Genomic DNA, 7,064 nt, shown 5'->3' with positions numbered 1-7,064 from the left:
CACTCGCGCTATGTCGTCCTTTCGGCCCACTTCCCCTTTCATGCTGTACGTTCCGATCGAGTGGGGGAAACAAATTTTAAATTCACGTCTATGTTGTGTCGTTGTCATCGTCCTATATTACGTGCTGTAATACGGTTCATCTGTACGTTGTCTTACTTTCTGACTACTATATACATATCTTGTAAGATATTGATTATTTATATCGATAACAAACTTGCAGGACGCTGGGTAGTAAACTACGACGAAAATCATGTTTATAAAAATAATGACAAACAGGGAGCTGCGCGACAAGGCACGCCGAGTTATTGTGTTCGAGCTAAGGGTAAGTACACATACTTAAAATGTTTTTAAAGTCGATCTCCTTAAAGATAAGGTGTTATTTCGAAGAATATTGTTGTTTAGTTTGAATTTATTCTTGAACGAAGAATCTGTAATGTACGAATCTGCACGTATCATGCTATTGTGAGTTTATAGTGTTTCACCATTAATATTGTAGTATAACTAAGAGTGACAGAGTTACAAAATGGCGGAATATTATTGAAAATTTTTCTATGAAGCTCGATATATGTAACTTCTACTGAAAGTATTTTTTTTTAATTATTAAATGATTGCATTTCTATCGTTATAGTCTACTCGTACACGTGTTTTCTATGTACGTCGTAATATAACCTTATCTCGATCATTACTACAATTAGACTTCTTAATTTTCTGTTGTATGTATTGCATCACAGTCATTAAATCTTTTACTTTTTATGTATGTAAGAAAGATGCTTACGCTATTATAATCGTGGCACAAATCTATTTCAATACATATGTACATACAGATTACACAGATACATAATAAATGCAGATTATAGAGTCAATTACTACTTTGCTCGCGTCTAAACTATAATCAACATATATAGCACAAAGATGGATTCCAGAGAATTGATCGATTTTCGTTATAAATATCAGACCGAATTTTGCAAACGTAATAAGTATAACATGGAAACCAGTTATTAATTTCGAGATACATCATACTAGCACGGTAGCTATGCAAATAAAGCTTGGACGAATTTGTTACCATACCAGAAACGTTGTCGTACGCTGTCGGCGTAAGGTGTAAGGTGTAAGGTGCAACATTTTAGCGTGGTTCCTTACTTGCGGTTCGCACCATTATCCCGGCTCGTTTACAAAAAAATGCAGCGTCTGGTAAGCTTCTCGTTTCTTAACGGAGAGATAGAGGAACGGATATACCGCAGCCTCGACCCTCCGTAAACACGGATTAAGGGAAATGTTCCGGTGTAACCTTACTAATGGCCGTGAAAAAACAAATCTATTTGACGTAGAGCTTCTGTTAATTGTCAACGTGGCCGCAGAATTTTCGTTATTCCCTGTGTAAATAATTTCAGCCGCGAATTATCTGCACGTTTTGTTTTCCCGCCAACGTTAGCTGCTGGACGTTGCTCCAGCCTGTTACTGCTCCGCATGTTATTGCTTCACCTGTCTTCGATGTTTCTTTGCGCCCGCGCACAATTTTCATCGCGAAAGAAATGGAAATCAAGCCAGCCTCTATATTTCCGTCTGCTCCACTGATATTCCTTGTTTTCACTGATCTCGACCTACTTATTCCCAACAGTCATTGCTTGGAAAACAAATCGTTCCAATTTAAAGTAAATTTAACGTTTATGCCTCCTTACGAAATGATGTACATAGCACGCTTGGTACTTTTTAGTGGACACGTTATTTGAACACTACTGTCCAGACTGAGCAATCGCAGATCAGGTCTCGTTTTCTTTTCTCCGAATAAAACACGAGTTGTAAAAGTCAAGCTACGTGGTCGTGTTTTATGATCGTGGATTATAATTTGGTGAATCATAAAGCATGCGTGATAAAACGAGATTGAAGGATATGGCAATACCAAAAGTTACGTTCTGATGTCGCATGTACTTAAGAAAATATCTAAATGTTTTCTATTTAGAAATTGCGAGTATAACAAGATCGGAACGTTAGACCGCATAATGCGTGTAGATTATAGATTAAACGTAAAACATGCTCCGTCGACTAAGTATGCTCTTTCAATATTCGCAAGATCGTTCATTAAACATCCGAGCAAGCAGCATATTTTATCGGATACAAATGGCTGGGGGAGAAAGCAACCGCGTGTACGTCAAAGTAAAATAAATTACAAATTTACTATTGAGAAATGATAATAAAAAGGATAGAGGAAGGAACTTTCGATTCGTCTCTCGTACATTCACTAGGTTCGCTGCAGCCTCTTTTAATTTTTCTTCACCAAGAAATGTTAAACTTGGTCGGAAGATACGCGCGTACGAAAATTTATTTCAACGAACAAGCTTGCGCCGCGCCGTGATTTTGAAGGAAAAAGAAATAACAATCGGAAGTAGGCAGTTCTATTTTTAATATGATTGACAAGACACGCCGATAGAGAGGCAGGAGTTGACGATGGTTAAGCACATTAGCCGGGAAAATTACGATCGACGAACAGTTAGGAGCATAACGAGCGTAGAAAAGCGGTGCTGTAAATCGTTGAAATGGCGCCACAGGGATCGTCTCTTTTTGCCGTGGTCGGTTGTTCCCCGGACTTTTTGTAAAATACACGTAGGTCACTTTGGTGCGCGTAGATGGCACTTCGAATTTCGAGAGTAACCGCCAACGGATTTACAAAGTGAGGAAAAGGGACAACGCCATTTGTCTCGCTCACCTAATTAACTGCAGCCGCGGATTCAAACAAAGCCGCTCGATTTAATAACAATTTTGCTGGCGATGTTAACGAGATCCCATTGGATCATTAATTCCAGGCCCCCCCTTCCTAACGTGTCGTGACTATTCGGACCGAGCTTCTTTGCTTCGTGTTTTGTAACCGATACATCCGTCGATATTTTTAGTAGAGAACGCGAGAAAGCTCGGCGAATCAGTTTGATACGAAACAGCGAGATGGTTGAACGGCATGCATAGCGGCAATTCGTATCTACGGATCCAAATTCTCGATAGATCCGCAAATAGTTGCCAACGGATTCTCTCTGCGAGTGATTTGCAACCGCACGTTCCAATAACTTATGTCAAGTAATTACATTGTTGCGATTACAAATAATTGCGTTGTCTAGTTCAAGTAGAAATCCATTTGAGTTAGATTCATTTTACGTCCCTTGCACAGGGATAATCAACGGTTCCGGGTAAGCTGGATAAAACGCTCGTAAAGTCTTGGTCTTTATCCGAGAAAATTAAGTGTTGCCGCGTGCTCGCCTACGCGACCATGCTTATTTATTTATCGGGACGAAAATAAAGAACAACGATTGATTATGTTTAGAAGAAACGGCTAGTAGAGCTTTATTTAGCATAATTCATTTTTATAAGATATACATTCTTACTGGATGATGTTCACACAGATATGTTTGCATTAGTATGTAAATTAAAGCTTTTATAAATAACTCGTCTTTGTGATTCATTGTTTAATCCATAAAAAATATTAATCGTGGATATTTACTTCGTGTTGCGCAACATCTTGATAATTGCGATAAAGGCACATCTTTTTAATTAATTCTCGAACGTTAGATATACCTGGCCGAGGGAGATGCTTAAAGAATTTTTAACAGCATCGGATAAACTCCACGTTCCTCGCTATTTACTCGGTCGCGTTTTAGTCTTTCCAAGTACGGTAATAAATCTCCTCAAGGCAGTATACTCCCGCTATATGTACTTTCTTTCCTTTTGCCGAGATTCTCTGAGGGCTCGGATTTAATTAAAATATTCTATGCGCTTCTTATACCGACATGGAGTAGGCGAGCATCGTATTCTTCCAAATATAATATTCATTTTGCGTCAGATAAAAAAGAAAGGAAATTACCCCGCTGTATCACCAGCATTCCATTCTAACGTATAAGTGAATCACGATATTGAATTAATGCAGATTAATATCATGTATATGGAAAGGAGCGAGAAAGAGGAAGTAAGAAGTGGATGACCTTTTTAAAATTACCGGAATATAATGCAACATTGCTCGATATATTCATGAAGAAATCGGAGCTTCGAAGATAGCGTGCGTGTTTTCTTTGGCTTGTGCTTTGGCATATTCAGATGATCTCAACTTTTGTTTCCTCGTTCATAGTTTGGCAGAATGTACGATTTTCCGCAGATTAAATATAACGTTTACTATGCGAAATTATTAGACATCAAAATTAAATTTATTCGGAGCAATTGCCAAAACTGCAATGGGGAGGGAGGAGAAACGAAAGAAAACGAAAAAGAGGAAAAGAATGAAGAAATAGAATTGTCGAAAGAGGAGAGGAAAAAAGGGAGGGGAAAATGAAGGAGAATAGAAGCTGAGGGAAGAAAGGGTAGATATATGGTGGAATGGGGAGTGAAAAAAGAATGAAACGAAAGAGAAGCTGTTACCTTTGCTTACTTTAACCTAATACCTGGCTCACATGAAATTTGTATATCCTACCTCATCATTACTCAATTCTAAACTTGTTTTATCGTAACTTAATCACGATATTTCACTGTAAATAAACTAATTTTTAGATATTTTTAATTATTGAAACTATTTTAACTAATTACACCACTATACTCAGATATATTTGCTATGGAAGATGTAGAACTGCGATTTCCACAGAATTAACAGACCTAAATAATTGGAATTTTACATAATCTACAATATTTCTAGGGTTTATCGATTTTTCCTCGTAATATTTTCCACATATCAGTTCGTTGACAGAAAATTCATACATTCGTTTCGTGGAAAACGTATAATCCTCGTTCTGTATTTTGCATACGGATATTGGCACTATGCTCACGGATATTATCAAAATTGGTAATCAAAGTAAAAAATACACAACGAGAGAAGAGAGAGAGAGAGAGAGAACGGGAGAATTCTATATACGAAGCATCAAGCCGAGTAAATGGTCAGTGTAGTGAATAGATCAGAATGGAAATTCAAATATGTATCGCGATTCGACGTCATATAATGGCGACCGAGCCAAAACGCATGAAATGGCAGGATGATGCTCGCACATACTTGAACACGCACACATAATACACGTACATATTTATTTCTAGAAAAACGTCACGACCGCAAGATTCCGTCACGAAATTTCTGGCGTGGATTCAACGATATCTTTTTGGCTCCGAATCGACATATTCGACCAACCGCTCTATAGATAAAATAGCGTTTCATTCATCGTGGATCATTTTGTTAAGCCCACGTGGCTTATGCCGGGCATTCACGTGAATCGGCAAGCATGGAACGTTGCGAAAATCCATTGGAATATCGTGCGCCCACCGAAAAGGGCTTACCGGACTATTACCAGAAATTTTCGCTGACGTACGTTGAGAGGTTTTGAGAGAAATCGCCGTTGTTACGCATTGCGTGTAGACGGAGCGCGCGTTAAACGGCGCGCGTTCTCTCGTTATCCGCTGAAATATGGTGTTAATATTAGCTGGTTAAAGCGCGGCTCCCTGTAAAATGCCCTTAAAATTGAATCATCGAACCTCGGCAAGAACCGTTCTGTATGGATTTGTTCGTTGTGCAATCATGATACATGATATTATGATAAATTCATTTGCGGTTTGACGTCAGAATTGTCAGATCGTAGATATCTGAAGAATTTGAAAACACGTAGAGAACATTTGCGATTAAAATTGGCATACTACACATTTAAGATGTTTTCAGAGTAGACAGTAAGGTTTGTACAAAGCATATCTCATTGTGAACAAGAATAGGAATATATTTTACTTTATATCGAAAAATCAAAAGTTCCAAGTATTCTAGAGCCTAGAGATTTAGCTTGAAAACTTATCTCTATTTGGTTTTATCTATACGCATATACCTACTCGTATATTTATCTGTATCTTCGACTTATTTTATTTTATTGTCTATTATGTTTTATTAGTATACTATTCTACTTCTGCTAAGTAATGCACATTTACAATAAAATCAAGATTACTATTACTAGTCCACAAACTTTTTTCTCTGCATGAATAAACTGAAAATACCAGTTGTTAGATAATTAACAAAAAAAAAAAATGCATCTCTCTATATAGCAAATTGCTCGTTACATTTTGCCGTTATATTTTTACCGTTTTCACAAGTAAGAGCCATTTATCCGAGAAGAGGGCGTGAAAGTAGCTATATTGCTCTTAATTTCGTCCGGTACACAAATAAATATGCAGTTTCGTCAACTGTGAGTCAATGCGGCGCGCAGTAAACTTTCCGCTTCGCAATTTCCCATTTACGCACAGTTGCCTGTGTATCATGGCCTATTGTACCGAATGCAGTAACTTAATGCATCATCTACGAGTTGATGATGCAGCACGGATAAGTCTAATTTGAGTTGCTCCACGTAACCAGTTCCACGAAGAAAACTTTGCATGAGATGGAGATAATAGTGGTACATGTTATTCCACGTATATTGCGTGTACGAGATGTTAAGCGAAGTCTATAACAACCTCCCGTACGTTGCTGTGTATCCGGAAGTCGAAATATGACGATTCTATAGCCAAGCATTTTCCAAAGAAAGATTTTCTCTCTGTGATTACTTGCAATTTCCCTTAAACAAGAAATTCGAGGATAGTTGTTCCGTTGTATATACTTGAACTTAGAATTAAGAATTAAAGATTGAACGTAATTCTGAAGCATTTTTATTAAAAACAAACGTTGTATTCATCCGACATATTACGTTCATGTAATTCGCAATTCTTTTTTCTAATTCTTCACTTTCTCCAGTCAATCGATATAATCGAATCTTACTTTACACATTGTTGTTATGAAAGAAAATTCGAGAATTTTGAAAAAGATTCTTCTCATTGACATTTCGTGTTCAAAAGATTCCCATTTTCAGAAAGTTTCATACTTATAAGAACAAGAAAATCGAGAAGATATTTGAAGCATCGTAAATTCTATTAAAACAAACAAGCTGAAAATAAGCTTCTTCGCTCAATAAATTAACCAGACGTATCAGCGATCAGCTCCACCTTCGAGCAATCGGATCGAAATCACGCACTCTGCCAAAATGCCCCTCGAAATCGGCCAGTTACCACCGAGAATTATCGACAGTCGAAGCCCC

At 37.6% G+C, this 7,064-nt stretch overlaps 1 long non-coding RNA gene across 1 annotated transcript in view; it reads left to right on the top strand.

The window, feature by feature from the left end:
- The first annotated feature begins 6 nt into the window (after positions 1–6).
- LOC117152530 overlaps positions 7–7,064 on the top strand; it is an 87,805-nt gene continuing 80,747 nt past the window's right edge. The window contains exons 1-2 of the long non-coding RNA XR_004462919.1: positions 7–142; positions 221–322. This is a non-coding gene — a long non-coding RNA (uncharacterized LOC117152530). The remainder of the gene's footprint in view (positions 143–220; positions 323–7,064) is intronic.

Source organism: Bombus impatiens, unplaced genomic scaffold, assembly GCF_000188095.3.
Source record: "Bombus impatiens unplaced genomic scaffold, BIMP_2.2 scf_0054, whole genome shotgun sequence".
NCBI classification, from domain to species: Eukaryota; Metazoa; Arthropoda; class Insecta; order Hymenoptera; family Apidae; genus Bombus; species Bombus impatiens.
This window is presented reverse-complemented; position numbering and strand designations above follow the sequence as displayed.